Source organism: Myotis yumanensis, unplaced genomic scaffold (assembly GCF_028538775.1).
Source record: "Myotis yumanensis isolate MYYU_CA2020_CCGP unplaced genomic scaffold, mMyoYum1.0.hap1 SCAF_8, whole genome shotgun sequence".
NCBI lineage: Eukaryota > Metazoa > Chordata > Mammalia > Chiroptera > Vespertilionidae > Myotis > Myotis yumanensis.
The window spans coordinates 56458881-56474388 of NW_027223759.1; the positions used below are offsets into that span (position 1 = coordinate 56458881).

General features: G+C 43.5%; 1 protein-coding gene and 1 pseudogene across 1 annotated transcript in view; one reads left to right on the plus strand and one right to left on the minus strand.

The window, feature by feature from the left end:
• Positions 1–6659, minus strand: part of LOC139015781 (cysteine sulfinic acid decarboxylase pseudogene) — an 82121-nt pseudogene extending 75462 nt beyond the window's left edge.
• A 4423-nt stretch (positions 6660–11082) lies between these two features.
• Positions 11083–15508, plus strand: part of ACVR1 (activin A receptor type 1) — a 124905-nt gene continuing 120479 nt past the window's right edge. The window contains exon 1 of the mRNA XM_070422948.1: positions 11083–11256. The gene's annotated coding sequence lies outside the window, so the exon portion shown is untranslated. The remainder of the gene's footprint in view (positions 11257–15508) is intronic.

Genomic DNA, 15508 nt, shown 5'->3' on the forward strand with positions numbered 1-15508 from the left:
TCCTACTTTTAGAAATCTATCCTAAGGAAATAATGAGATGGTGCTAAAAGTTGTGGTATATCTATAGGTTTAAATCAGTAAAAAAAAAATCATACTCTCAGAGAATATGTAATGCCTTGAAAATGTTAACAATATAACTAAGAAGAGTATAAGAAAACTATGTTATTGATATATATGACTATGCATAGAAAAGACCAATAGGACATTATCACATTATCTAAAGTACATATGCCTACTTACTTATTAGAAATAGTTAAATTGTGATTTTGCCATCTTTGAAATACTTTTCTCTATTACCTCTGTATATTTATTTTTATAGTAAACATTGGTTTATTTGAATTTTCTAATTTATATTTGTTTATTTTTATTATAAAAGTAACAATTGCTGCAAAATTTCTAGAAAAATACAACTTAAGAATAAAAAGCATAATTATGATGACAGACTGCTAATGTCTATAGTGTTTTATTTGGGGTGGGTAATGCTTTAAAATTGATTACAGAAATAGTTGGACAACTCTGTGAATCTACTAAATGCCACTGAATTTTCACTCTATTTTACTTTTTAAATAAAAAATTTGTATTAGGCAATACATTCACATGTTTCAAACTACAAAACTATGTTCAGTAAAAAGTTCCTCTCTTTCCCCACTGAATTTCCACTTTAAATGAGTGAATTGTGTGGTATGAATTATATCTCAATGAAGCTGCTATAAAAAAGGAAAGAGTATAATGATCATGGCATTGCCACATCCCCAGATTACCACTGTCAGCCTTCCAAACTCATTTCTGTGCATCATACATACTGGTTTAAAGAATACAGATCGGATCATACCATGCATACTGTTTAAAACGTGTATGTAATTACAACATGTATAACTTTATGATCAGAAAGTATAATCGGACTGAAGGGTACTTAGGAGAACCCAGCTGAAGTGAGGAGTGGGTTGCATTTCAGAGGTCTTTCAGTTTAGAAATTCCGCGAGTTGAGTTGGAATTCTTAAGAAACTTGTTTTCTGAAGTTGCTGATACTGCATTGGACGAGGAGCTTAAGATTTCAAGGAACTGACGGGAGGCCAGTGTGACAGGAGTGAAAGGGACACGTGGAGAAATGGCTCTCCAGATCCAGCGTCATAGCCACCCGGGAGACCTTGAGGAGATCTTTTTGGGACAAACGTTTTCACATGTAAAAACAATGGCTGGGACTACATGAGATTTTGGTAGCTTTCAAATTTCAAGTTTTGTGAGTCTTTGCTTCCCTGAGTGGGGACACAATAACAGCAGTCAAAACTTGGGTGTAATAACTTTGTTATAATGGCAAAGACTATTTATCAATAGGGACTGGTAATCTTTAAGATACACTGTTATGCTGATTTAAAAAAAGGAAAGCTAAGGAGAGTGTACAGTATGCTACTAATCTTTGCTAAAGCAAAAGAGAATACACATATACATTCATATGTCTACAAATGTCTGTAAGGATACATACTTAGAAGCTTGCATTAGGGAGAGGGAACTGGGTGGCTGGGCAACAGGTCCTTCTGGAACTTACTTTTCACTATGCAATATATCCTTTAGTACTGGTGTATTTTGTAATGCTGGATTCTACCAAGATTATATTTGAAGTATGAAATAATTATTAGGAAAAAAATTTTGTTAACAAAGGAATGTGGAGGTCTTGGGTAAAGGGTAATGATAAATGATCCTAAGCAAAGCTGTCACTCACTCCCTTGCTTAAGACCTTTTAATCCCTATCCTTGCCCAGTCCTTGTGAGACCCTTGTGATTGGGCCAGCCACCTCAGTCCTCTTCTATGGCCATTTCTCCACATGTCCCTTTCACTCCAGTCACACTGACCTCCTGTCAGTTCCTTGAAATCTTAAGCTCTGCATCCAATGCAGTATCAGCAACTTCAGAAAACAAGTTTCTTAAGAATTCCAACTCAACTCGCGGAATTTCTAAACTGAAAGACCTCTGAAATGCAACCCACTCCTCACCTCATACCTGTGGAGAAGCTAGGCTCTATAACTTGAAGTTATCTGCCAAAGGTCATACGGCAAGTCCTCCGCCATATGTAATTAATCTTAGCAGCTGTTCCCTGGAGTTTCATTAAACAAAAGTAGGTTAATAAGCTCGGCCGGTGTGGCTCAGTGGATTAACATTGTCCCATGCACCAAGAGATCACCAGTTTGATTCCTGGTCAAGGCACATGGCCAAGTTGTGGCTCGATCCCCAGTAGGGGGCATGCAGGAGGCAGCCAATTCATGTTGATGTTTCTCTCTCATGGATGTGTCTACCTCTGTCCCTCTCCCTTCCTCTCTCTCTAAAGAATCAATAAAAACACATTTTTTTAAAAAAATAGCAAAAGTAATTTATTTTAAAAAGTAGGTTAATAAAAAGGCAGCCTTTGGATTTTGGATATTGGTAGAGTGGGGCTACACAAAATTTTGGAAAATTAATTTGATTTCTTCTCCATGAAAATGTCCTTATGATGCCAATGCTCAGAGGGACCCATCAGGCAAAAGAATGTTCCCTAAAAATGAAAAGCCACTGTAATGCTGGATTTACTGAGATTATATTTGAAGTATATTTCCTTAATTTGAGGAAGAAATTAAGTTGATCATACTGTGGGCATTCATACATGGACTAGCTTTTAAAAATCCACAAATTAGCCCTAGCTGGTTTGGCTCAATGGATAGAGCGTTGGCCTGCGGATTGAAGGGTCCCGGGTTCCATTCCAGTCGAGGGCACATGCCTGGGTTGCGGCAATCTGGGGCAGGGCGGGGGGGGGGGGGGGGGGGGGGGCGCGTGTAGGAGGCAGCCAATCAATGATTCTCTCTAATCATTGATGTTTCTATCTCCCTCTCCATTCCTCTCTGAAATCAATAAAAATGTATTTAAAATTTAAAAAATCCACAAATTAACCGTAGTTAGTATATTAGAAACTCAAACACCTTCAGAATGTGAGCAAGACCATGATCAGGCCTGGTGGCCATATAGCCATCAAGGTTACAGGGAAATGCTCACAAAGATGCTGGCAGAGGATGAGAAGGCTGAATCCTCTGGGAAATGTTCTTCAGAACGAAATGGACCTACCAGCAGAGCACAAACATGTCAAATAAGAATTTCATTCTCTACACCTTCCCTCCCACTTCATAAATATAAATCCATAAACGTTCTTCACTAATTAGGTTTTGTTTCATGATTGTCAGACCCTTTAAAAATAGGTGAATTTCTATTTTTATAATGTTTATTATTTCTATTTATAAAAGTAATGTTATAGAAAAGTTGGAACACACAGACATGTGTAAAGAAAGTAGGTGTCAACCATATCCATGATCCAAAGATAATTACTGCACATCCTGGAATATTTTTTTTTTTTTTAGTGTAATATTTTCTTATAGTCTTTCATCTTTGTGTATGTATATGTGAGGGGAGGGATTCATGTGTTTATGTGGGTTATGGAACTGGAATATTACATTCAAATTTTATTGTTTTCAACTTATGCTTGTTGGCATTTCCAAAATTGTTAATTATTCTTTTATACAAATTTTTGTGTAATTGATGACTATTTTCACAGCACAAATTCCTAAAATGGGATTAAAGTATACAACGGTATAGACATTTTAAGACATTTGATACATATTACCTAATTATTTTCAAGAAATTGTTTTCCAGTTTACATTCTCTATAGCAATGGAGTGTCCTTTATAAAATCAGTCTTACCAATAGAGAATATGTTCAGTTGCTGGCAAATTATGTGAAATATTTTCTCAGTTTTGTTTGCATTACCTTTTCTTCAATTTGTAAACTTTTTCCTAATGTTCATATGTAATACTTTTGTCTTTGGCTATTCATAACATCTGGTCAACTTTCTATTTAAGTGTGCATTTTGTTGATTTGTACAAGTTTTTTAAAAAATATACTAAAAGATTTTAACCTTTTGAGTATACACTGAGTGGCCAGATTATTATGACCACCCCATCAGTACTTCGTTGGGCTACCTTTTGCCTTCAATACTGTGGCGATTCCTCTTGGCATTGACTCCACGAGATGTTGAAAGGTGATGCAAGGAATCTGATACCATGCCTGATGAATAGCACTGTCCAGTTCTGTGAGATTTGATGGTTGTGGAACCAGCTGCCTGATGGCTCTTTTAACTTCGTCCCCCAAATGTTCAATTAGATTGAGATCTGGTGATTGTGGGGGCCACCTAAGCAAGGTAAAGTCTCCCTCATGTTCTTGAAAACACTCCTGCACAATAAGAGCACTGTGGCATGGCCCATTGTCTTGTTGGAAGAAGCCATCTACATTGGGATACGCCATCAACATGATAGGATGAACTTGATCAGCAACGATACTTAGGTATGTTGTGCTATTCAGACGTTGTTCCACACGAATTAAAGCGCCCAAATCATGCCAGGAAAACATGCCCCAGACCATAACACTGCCCCCACCAGCTTGAAGGGTTGTACTCATGCATGTGGGGTGCATGCTTTCATGCTGTTTCCGCCAAATTCTCACTCTGCCATCTGCATGATGCAACTGGAAACGTGATTCATTGGACCACATGACTTTTTTCCAATGCTTGACTGTCCAATCCTTGTGTTCATGTGCGAATTGGAGACGTTTTATCTTGGTAACTGCAGACAGCAAAGGTGTTCGAACAGGCCTTCGGCTTCCATATCCCATACGATGCAGTGTACGGCTAATTTGCCTACAAACGTCAGGTGGTCATAATAATCTGGCCACTCAGTGTATGTTGTAAGTAGCTTCACTACTTGGCTTTCCCCCCTTTCTCTTTTTTAGAAAAATGGTTTTATTGATTTTAGGGAGAGAGGAAGGGAAGGAGAGAGAAATATTGATGTGCGAGAGCAACATCAATCAGTTGCCTCCCATAGGCGCCTGGATCAGGGATAGAACCCGCAAACTAGGTATGTGCCCTGACCCGGAATCAAACTGCAACCTTTTTGTGTATGGGACAGCGTTCCAACCAACTGAACCACCCTGCCCAGCCCCCTTCCTTTGATTGTTTCTTTAAAAAATTTTACATAATTGAGCCGACCAATCTTTTTTTATTTTTTTCTATAGCTTTTATTTAGAAAGTCCTTTTCTCATCCAAAGATAAGTATCTACCTATATTTGCTTTGCATTCATTTATAATTAAAACATTTTTTGACTCTATTTTTTCCTCCTGGAAATATTTTCAGAAAAGGTGTGAGAGGATTTTTCCCCCCAAGTACTTTAACGTCGTTTTAATGAATAATCTTTCCTTTCTGCAATGGTTTTGTAATGACTCTTTTAACACATGGTTGGCCCATAGCCACACATTGGTTTGCATGTAATCTTCTGTGCCAGGAGTGACTGGCTTAACTTTCCCAAGTGGTTAGTAACTGTAGGCAGCTTGAGGACTCCCTGTGTAGTGTAGCTCCCACAGTTCCTTGAATATGGTAGATGGCCAATAAAGCCTTGTATAAAATAAACAATTAATGAGTCATTCATACATCTGGGAAAGTTTAACTGGAAGATAAATAAGTGTCTGTCCTGACTGGTTAAATGTTTACCGTTTGGGGAAAAGGGTGCCAGGTCTGATAGGATTTTTAGTGACCCTTTCAGGTTATGATTTTCTCTTCCACCCCCTACTATTCTGATCCAGTCACTTTGATCTTTGGGACATAGTATTGGTTTTGTTATGGGCCTCGGGATTAGGACAAATTCCAGATGTCAAGGCCTTTTAATTCATCTTCTCCAAGAAAAGTTATGATGCACCAGGGTCAGTATTTCTCATGCTTGAATAATGAACAGACATCTTTAAAAGGCAAAAAATTCCCACAGACCCTCAGTGATGCCTTCAATTATTTTTATGATAATACTAAAGGCCTGATGCACGAAATTTGTGCAAGAGTAGGCCTTCCTTCCCAGGGCTGCCGGCACTGGCCCTCTTGCTCCCGGGACCCAGGCGTCCCTTGCAGCCCCGGCTTTGTCTGGAAGGTCATCCAGAAGGATGTCCGGTCTAATTAGCATATTATGCTTTTATTATTATAGAGCATTTGAGTAAATTGCATTTCTTATAGATACATAGCAAAAAAGAGTACTAGGGTCATAGTTGCATGATAGTCATAGGATCCAGAACATGTCATTAATTTCTCTAATATGATATTAATTTCTTTGAAAAATATTATAACTGAAGCAGAAGCACAAATTTCATAGATTTCTTTAAGAACATGGAGATCTCCTAAGGGTCTGGGTCTTAGTTTCAGTCTAAAAATATATATAAAAGGCTAATATGCTAAGTGTCTGACCATCTGACCGGTCGCTATGATGTGCACTGAACACCAGGGGGCAGACGTTTAATGCAGGAGCTGCTGTGATGCGCACAGAAAAATGGCACCACGGACCTGGTGCCCACAAAGCAACACTAGGCTTCCCCCAAGTGGGACACAGGCCCCGCCACCACCCCAGAACAACAGCCCACCAAATAGCAGCCGATGCTACCATGGCGCAAAATGTGGCCCACAGCTCACCCCAGCCCGGAAATGGTGGCTGTGGTCACTGGGTAATGATATAATGTTTTTGTTGACATTCTGAAGCCAAAATTGTCGACAGAATATGTCTGAAGACCAACTATTGCCACAACATACCTCTGAAGCCTAAAGAAGCCGTCATTGTCGTTGACAGAATGTATCTGAAGACCAACTATTGGCACAACCTACCTTTGAAGCTGAAAGAAAGCGACGTCGTCGACAGAATATGTCTGAAGAACAGTCATCGACAAGTACTACCAATACTGGTAGGAACTGCCTTCACAGCAAAAATGAGGTAAATGAGGATGTAATTATCGAATACAGTTGTGGTGGAAAGACTGTTACACGTCAATTTTGCCTATCTCTAAATTTCTCCGATGAAAAACCATCTGATGGGAAATTTACTCGATGTTGTAGCAAAGGCAAAATTTGTCCAAATGATATAACTTTTCCAGAATATCCAGCATATTTTAAAAAATTAATGATAAAGATTTTGACAGTAAAAATTTTATGGAAAATATTTGTTGTTATATCATGTTGTTATTGTTTATTTATTAATCAATTTATATGTTATTTTCACGTACGTTTTACTAATTTTCTTTCATCTCTGACACTTCTATAGAGAAAGGGTGAATAGTGATATTAAAATATTTCTTCTAACTAATTTCCTTTCAATGTGCACAAATTTGTGTACTGGGCCACTAGTACAGTGGTCGGCAAACTCATTAGTCAACAGAGCCAAATATCAACAGTACAATGATTGAAATTTCTTTTGAGAGCCAAATTTCTTAAACTTAAACTATATAGGTAGGTACATTGTCATTAACTTAATTAGGGTACTCCTAAGGCTTAAGAAGAGCTACACTCAAGGGGTCAAAGAGCCGCATGTGGCTCACGAGCTGCAGTTTGCCGACCACTGCACTAGTAGAATCAGTTTACCATAAACTACATCCAACCCTCAAACTCTGCCCGTTTTCTAAGTAGTTTGATGGCCTACCTAGTCTTCACTGCTCAACTTAAATGTGAACAATCACTAAACTAGACGTAAACTAGTCTCCATATCCTTGTGACCATTACACCACTACACAAAACCGAATATAAACAGCAACTATAAAACCCCTGCTTCAAATAACTTTATTTAATGAGATAGATGATTTTGTTTTGCTGAACAAAAGTGTCTGCTCACATCATAAACACAGTTCTAATGCCTGCTAGGAGCAGGGCTTTTTAGTTCTCTGTGCCCATACTGAGGAACAGACTTAATCAGAATTTGTTCATTTCTTCAACCATTAATCTTTATTTTTCTTCAAGAAACCTTTAGAAATTGAACAGCAGTACATTAATCAATCAGGATTCTCATCAACAACAACAGCTCTCAGACACCCTACCAAATTGCTGATGGAAGTTGATATGTACAACTAAGCTAAGTTTTGCTTTGTGGGTTTTAATAAACCATGCTTTCTTCTACCACTGTAAAAGAAAAACTCTCTAGAACCAAAAATAAAATAGCTTCAGGATGAAAGAAAATCACTCAATGTAGTTGCCTGCTTAAATATTTTAAGTGAAATCATTTTTTAAAATTACAATTTATATTCTGTATCACATCTAAGTGCAGAGAAGCCATAGTTATTGTCTGTAAGTCTCAGCGCTTAGCCATAACAAGGAAGCTCTCTGCAAAATTCTACAAAATAAATTCCCTAAATTTTATAGGAAAATATTGTACAGGACTTTGAGGTTGCTCAAGACCCCATTTCCCAATAGTTTTGGAAAGCTGTTGACTTTTAGAAATGAACATGTTGATCTGGGCGTAAAGGAGGAGGATATGCAGAAAACAGAAGAGATGCCAACTCACAATGCAGCAGGCAATTAATTAACAAGAGTCCTGCTCCTTGAAACATATGACGGAGATCTGAGACTCTTAGAATAACAGAAGATGCAGTTCTTCCAAGTTTCTTTAGTGGCGTGTTTTCCACCTGAGTTAAATCGATGGATTATATGTTAGGGTAAGGCAGTGGTTCTCAATAGGGGACTATTTTGCCCCCAGAAGGCATTTGGCAATGTCTAGAGACATTTTTGGTTGTCAGAACTATGGAAAAAAGGCATCCCACTTGCATCTAATGAACGGAGGTTAAGGATGCTGCAAAATATCTTACCATGCACCAGACAGCCCCAACAATTAATTATTCAGCCAAAGATGTCAATGGTACCAAGGTTGAGAAACCCTGCATTAAAGGTGTCCAAAGCCAAAGGACTGTGTCCTTGTGTGGATGAGACTTGTGTGGAGGGCTGTATCCTCCAGCTACACACACACACACACACACACACACACACACACACACACACACTCCATCCATCCTTCAATCAATTTATGTTACAAGGCCAGAAGAACTACCCAGAATCCTCCCAGATAGATTCCAGGAATACAAGTTAGTCACAAAAGGGTGAGTTAAATGATTTTCTGCATTGAGCCAGCCACAAATAAGAAGGAACCAGTGCTGAAGGAACAGATGAAAGGAAGTTTAAACAGGATTCACTAGTTCATTTATTCATTTATTCAGCAAACCTTTATTGAGCACCCACATGTGCCACTCTGCTAAGCAAGATGATACATGGTGAACGCAGTCAAACCTGGTCCTTGCCCTCATGGGGCTTACAGCCTAGAGGAGACCATAGAGAAGGCTACCATCAAGAGGCCAGTAAAATGAAGACTGTAATGCACAGGACTGAGGAACATTTACACAGCAGCTGGAAAAACCTCCCCACATGTGCAATCTCATTGGAACCACACAACAAGCCTCGTGAGACAGGCTCTATTCCCTTCTTAGAGAGGTAAAAAATGGGCCCAAGGTCATACAGTTTCTAACTGGCCAAGTAACACTGCAGTCCCTGTTATATTTTTCTAAAGAGCAAGGATACAGCGAGGCACTCTTGCTTGATCTGACCTGGAATCTCCTCTCCTGATCAGCACCAATCACATAGGAACAAAGCCCTCCCCTTATGAAAAAAAAAAAAAGTGCCCGGTCTTCTCCATCTTCTTGGTTCTGTAATACCTGGGATTCTTTTCTAGCTGTTCCATGTGTATGTGCCTTGTGTTCCTAATTAGATTGTAAACTCCTGACCTGCAGGGCCCAGATCTTCTATTTCCTTTGCAACCTTTTGCAGCACTGCAGTCACCCAATAAATGCCTGCTGCATACATGAATCTAGAAATAAAAATACTTTGTGGTATTCCCATTTATGGCTTTCCTGCTCTTATTTTGCTTTGAGATCGGACTGTACATTGTAAGCTTCAGACTCTAGGCTAGAGGGTAGAGAAAATGGCTTGGTGCTTTCCTTACACTCGCAGGCATCATGCAAAATTTGACCCTTGCCTGCCTTTCTGATGCTCTGGATAATATTCACCCACTGGAGTGTTTTTTGTTCCTCAGGACCGAGGTTGTCAGCCTCTCTTCGGCGGGGAATGTTCCTTCCTTCCCACTGTAAGCTCCCATGGCGCCTAGGACAGGGCTCGACGACTGCAGACCCCCCATACCACCCCTCCTCTCAACCCCGCATATCTTTATTACTAATGAGGCGGACTGGGAAAATGGCAAGCTCCGAGGAAATGAGCAAAGTGGAAGGGCATCTGAAGACAGATCGGAAAGGGCCTGGGTGAGAATGCCGAGGCTTCTCTCTGGAGAATCCAGCCTAAGGCTGACAGGCAGGATCCAGCCGAGCGCCGCCCGCAGTGCCGGGCCGGGGAGGCAGCCCGCCCGCCCGCCGCCCGCAGCCCCGGGAGCTGTCCAGACGGCCCCGCCCGCGCCTACCTGGGCACTCACCCGCACCGCGCGCCTCTCCTCCGCCCACCCCGGCCGCGGGAGCCCGGCTCGGGCCTGCCCCGCAGTTTCCCCGCCTCCGAGGAGCCCGGTGGGCGGTGCGCTCGCAGCCTCCTCCCGGCCGGCGAGACAGCTCGGGGTGCGCCGGGGGCGGCGGGGTCAGGCTCGGCGGGGCTCGGCGGGGCTCGGCGGGCTGCCCCTGGCCCGGCGCCTGCAGGGGGCGCGGGGACGGCCCCGCCCCGCGCCTTCCCTCTCCCTCCCGGCTCCCTGGATCTGCGCCGGGAGGAAATGATGTGTTGCTGCCTGGTTAATCACAGCTCCAGACACTCATTGGCCGAGCGCTCCGCAGCCACTTCCTTCTCCTCCTCCCGCTCCTCCCGCTCCGGCTCCTGCTCCGTGCAGCCGCTGCCGCCGCCGCAGCCTCCCGCTCCGCACGGGGAACTTCGCTGCTCTCGGCGATCGCCTCCCCCCACCGACTCCCGGGCCGGCCCCCACCGCCGGCCCGCCCCGCCCGCGGCCGTCCTCCCAGCCCGTGCCGCGGCGCCTCGGGAAGTTTATTCCGCCCGCCCTCCTCCCCTTCCTCCTCCGCCTCCTTCTCCTCTTCACCCCGCCTCCCCGCCCTCCCTCGGCTCTGTCCCCGCGGTGGCTGCCGCTGCCGCCGCTGCCGCTGCCCGGCTGCTCCTCGGCCAGCCGCGCCGGTCGGCGGGCTGGAACGCGCCTGGCTCCACGCACCGCGCCGCTGCAGCCGCTGCTCGGGGCCGCCGCCTGCCCTCGGCCCCGCAGAGTTCCGGGCTCCCTCGCCGGCTGCACCGCCCCGCCCCGCGCCCGCCGGGGCAGCGCGCCCCGCGCCGCGCCGACCTGCAGCGCCCGGCTGGCTCGCACTCCGCCTCCCCCGGCTCAGCCCGGAGCCGCGGCGGGACCAGAGGTGAGGGCAGGTCGCCGGCCGCGCCGGGAGCCGGGGGGATCGCGGGAGGAGGGAGCCTGGCGGGAGAAGGGGCAGGGATTGGGGGTGGGAGGGTGGGCGTCTGCGGTGCCTCCCCCTCGCTTTCATTCTTTTCTCCCCGAAGCTCGATCCCCTCTCGGTGGGGGAAGCAGCCTCGGAGCAAAACTGCCTGGCTTTGGGCCTGAACTGCTGTCGGGATGTGGGAGAGGGCAGAGGCATGGAGTGGGGGGCCTCTGGTGTGCAGTGTGTGTGTGTGTGTGTGTCTGTGTGTATGTATATGTATGTGGTGAACTCCTCCAGGCTGAGCGCCTGTGACTTGTAAGTTGATCTGTCTCTCCGCGCCGCGGGGCTCACCTTCCTAGCTGATCTGGGTAGGGAGTGAAGGGATGGGCGAAACACCCCCACCCTCAAAATATCCGTCTCTTCCAAGAAGAATTTTCTGTTGGAGAGACAGCCAATAAACTCTGCTCAACTCCCTCCCTCCCTCCGTTCTTCCTAGCTGCAGTTTCAAAAAGCTTCAAAGCCAGGAATGTGGGATTCATCTTCGGATCCCCAGAAGGCAAATGTGGTTACAGATGTTGCACGGTACTTCGCCAAGTTTAAAACCCTTCCTTCAACACTGTAACCAAAACAGTGAGGCTAGAACCCGGGGCGCGCTGGGGAGAGATGTGGGCCTCTGGGGCCGCCGGATTCCCTAACTTCCGTCTGCTTCTAGACTGGCTCAGCTCTGTCCAGTTTGTGCCAGAAAAGTCTCCCACCCCCATTCTTGTGCCTGGAGGTTTGAACGCCCCTTGCATGGGAGAAAAGCTCTCTAGACTCTCTGAGAGGAAGCAAACTTAGGGAAGAAGACGTTCCACTTAGTAGAAGAATAAAAGCCTTGGTTAAAAAGTTGTGCTTAATTTGGCTCTGGAAAGAGGTAGCCAAGTCATACAATGGGTTTTTTACTTTTATTGGGTTTTCTTTTCTTTTCTTTCTTTTTTTTTTTGAGTTGTGTTAATTGGGAGTTACATGAGAAGAAAGGACTGATCTCGTATATATTTTGTATATTTTTTGAAAAAAGGCTTCAAATTGAGACATGACCCAGTGGTTTTAAAGAGCCCTGCTGGAGAGATGCAGACAGCCCAAAAAATAGACACCACCTCCCTTTCCCCCCCCAAAAAAAAATTCTTCCTGGAAAGGTGGTGATAAGAAATTTCAGAGATGGGCTGATCCAAGTGGCGGGCCTTAAATGGAAACACTATAGTGTGCCCTGGCACTTGTCTCTGGAGGTGGGTGGCTGGCTAGGGGCCCAGGGTTGGGCAGCCAGCAGACACTAGACTTGTGCTGACCTCAGACACTGGGCTTGCCATCCAGCTTTACAGTATGCTTAAGTGTGAAATATGGGCCTCACCCATTTCACTGATGGGGACACAGGGGTCAGGAAGATATCTTGGGCCTAGACAGGGCTTGGGTCATCGGGTTTCTCACACGAAATCGCTTTTTATGTGTGATTCAGTTTCTGTCCTGGAATTAAAAAACAACAACAGAAGTGCTTTGACGCTGAAATGTGTAGGCCTTAAATTAGTGGAATTGCACATTGAATAACAGCATTTGTTCTGTTACTCATGCAGATACTCCAAGGTGGTGAATGATGTTGCAATAAATTGTAGAGATGCCCCAAATCAAGGGCTGGGATGGGTATAGATTAGGTTCATGCTGTTCTTTTCCAGTAGTACACAGGTGAGTTTTACTTGAAATGGTGAGAGTGGTTTTAAATAAAATTTGATTGAGGTAGTAGTTGTACAACTTTTGTACCTTGGGAGAGAGTGATCGTTTGGATCCAGTAAGTTTCACGTTATCTCTAAGAATAGTAAGGATGTGGAGTAAAGATGGAGGAGTATGCCACACTGAGGAATGTAATTACAGGCATAACTTGGAGGTGTTGCAAGTTCTTTCCCAGACCATCACAAAGCCAGTATCACAATAAGGTGGAGGAGGAGGGTCTTGCCTTCGCTTTGTGAAAAAGTGAAACGCAATAAAGCGAAGCACAATAAACGAGGTATGCCTGTAAATTTCAGACATGAGGAACTTAATTCCAGTAACAGTGATTTTTTTCCCCACAAAGTAATGATTTTCCAAAATTTTTGCACCTGTCCATGGAACAGATAACAGCGATTGAATCAGTACAGAGAGACTAGGTCTCTATCTCACCCTAGATTGCACTGCGCTAGTCCCCTGAGGATCATGATAGGCTTCTAGGTAAGGCTAGATTGAGTAGTGAAGCCTTTTGGGAGAGGGAGGGACTGGGCAGAAATGGACTTGAAAAAGGATCCTGCTATTCAAGGTCATGAGGTGAAGATGGAATCAATGCACTTATAGGGTGTTTTAGGCAAAAAGGAGCTGGGACCTGGGAACTGTCCTCTGTGCTTGTTCTGTTGGATCCCTACATCTGGATTGATTTTTATGGGAAGGCATCAGCACACAACTAGTTAGAATTTAGGGAGAAGTAAACTATTGACAGTGGCAAAGCCCCTTGATATGTTTTGAGTGAACTTGATGACAGAGGTGATGATTGGGGGAGGGGGACTAGGTATGTAGTACTAGGCACAGTGCTTAGCTCTCTGCATGTACTTTTTAATTACATTTTACAATAACCATATGTTTTATTATTACTTTACTCCTTTCCAATAACAAATTGAGGCTTGGCAGCATTGAGTTGCCCAGTGCTGTAGAACTAGTGAATGGGGACTAGGGGTTTGAATTGGGAGTTGGTGGGATTCTTGAACCCATGATCTTGCCACTCTCTCCAGCGTTTGCCAAATTTCATTCATTCATGCATTGTCTTCAGAAGTTTACCATAGCTTTGTTAAGTCTCACTTACTCTATTGTAAGTTGTTTTTTTTTAAAGTAACAAGCACCTTTTCAAAGACATCATCTTTTAAGAGGAAACTATATCATAGCCATATTTGGAAAGCCAACTCACTTATTAGGAACAGGAGATAATTATAAAGATGCATTTACTCCTATTGAACCCCCAAATTCAGGATAATTATCTGGTGTGTGTGTGTGTGTGTGTGTGTGTGTGTGTGTCTGTGTTGGAACATGGGGATAATGTGGAGGAGGTAGGTAGATGACACAGTATTGGTGATATTCTGGTTTGGGGTTCAGTAATAGGTTCATGGGTGCCAATTTGACTTTAGACTTTATCACCTACATACATGAGACATAATTTTTATAGAAGATAATTAAACATAACCATTAACATAATGATTACTTGGGGAATACTTCACTGCACTGTTCTGACTTAGCGTGGTGCCTGTGTGAAGTAGGCACATAAGAACAAATGGCTGATTGACAAGACCCTAGGTGATAATTTAAAGCAAAGATGATTGTTGTTATACAAGTAAGACTGAGGCATATCCCCTCTATTTTCTCCTGCTTCCACTCTCACTTCCAATACAGGTTTTCCCCGCTCTCTGAATTGGAGCGTTCCTATGAAAGCTTTCCTAAGCTGAAATGGCATAAAGCAAAAAAGCAATTACCATTCATTTATGTGGAAAAATTTTTGAACATCACCAGACCCCCAAAATAACCTACTAAATCATACCAAATAACACATAAAACCCAAAAATAACATTATCATATACTAAAAGCAGGAATGCACAGAATAAATGGAGATAAAGCATAGATGCTCATAGACACAGTTCAGAGCTCCGGCAGTCCATGCTGGGATGCTGAGCGTGGTTCCTGGGAAAGGAGCGTGGGGGTACCACTCATCGCCGCTCGGGGTGCTGCTGCCTCTATAAGGGCTCCCTGAAAAGAAAATGCTAGTTTCCTTTTGGGCTTTTTTCTCCATAAAAGCAAAAATCCTCTTTTGATTTCTTCCTGTTAGTAAAAACAGGTACTAATGTAGGTCTTTTGTAAAAGCAAAGTGGTGTAACATGAACTTTGAAAAGCCGGGGATTCCTGGATTGAGACTAAAATAATAGCATGGCTGCAGCGGGGCTTCTGACTGTGGTTATGGGAGAGCTGGCACTTCTCAGCATCACCTTGTCTTACACATCGAGTGCTCCGGATGGGACAAAGAATGCTGTCATGACGTGTTCAAATGCTTTGGCTTTTACCCAGTGGTAAGGGTGACTATTCAGACCTGGGAGCCGGTATTTAAGTTAAAGCAGTGCCTGGGTCGACTGTTAACAGCATTCAACCCGTGAGGCTGGGAAATGAAGCCATTGGTGATTTTAACTGGAGTTCA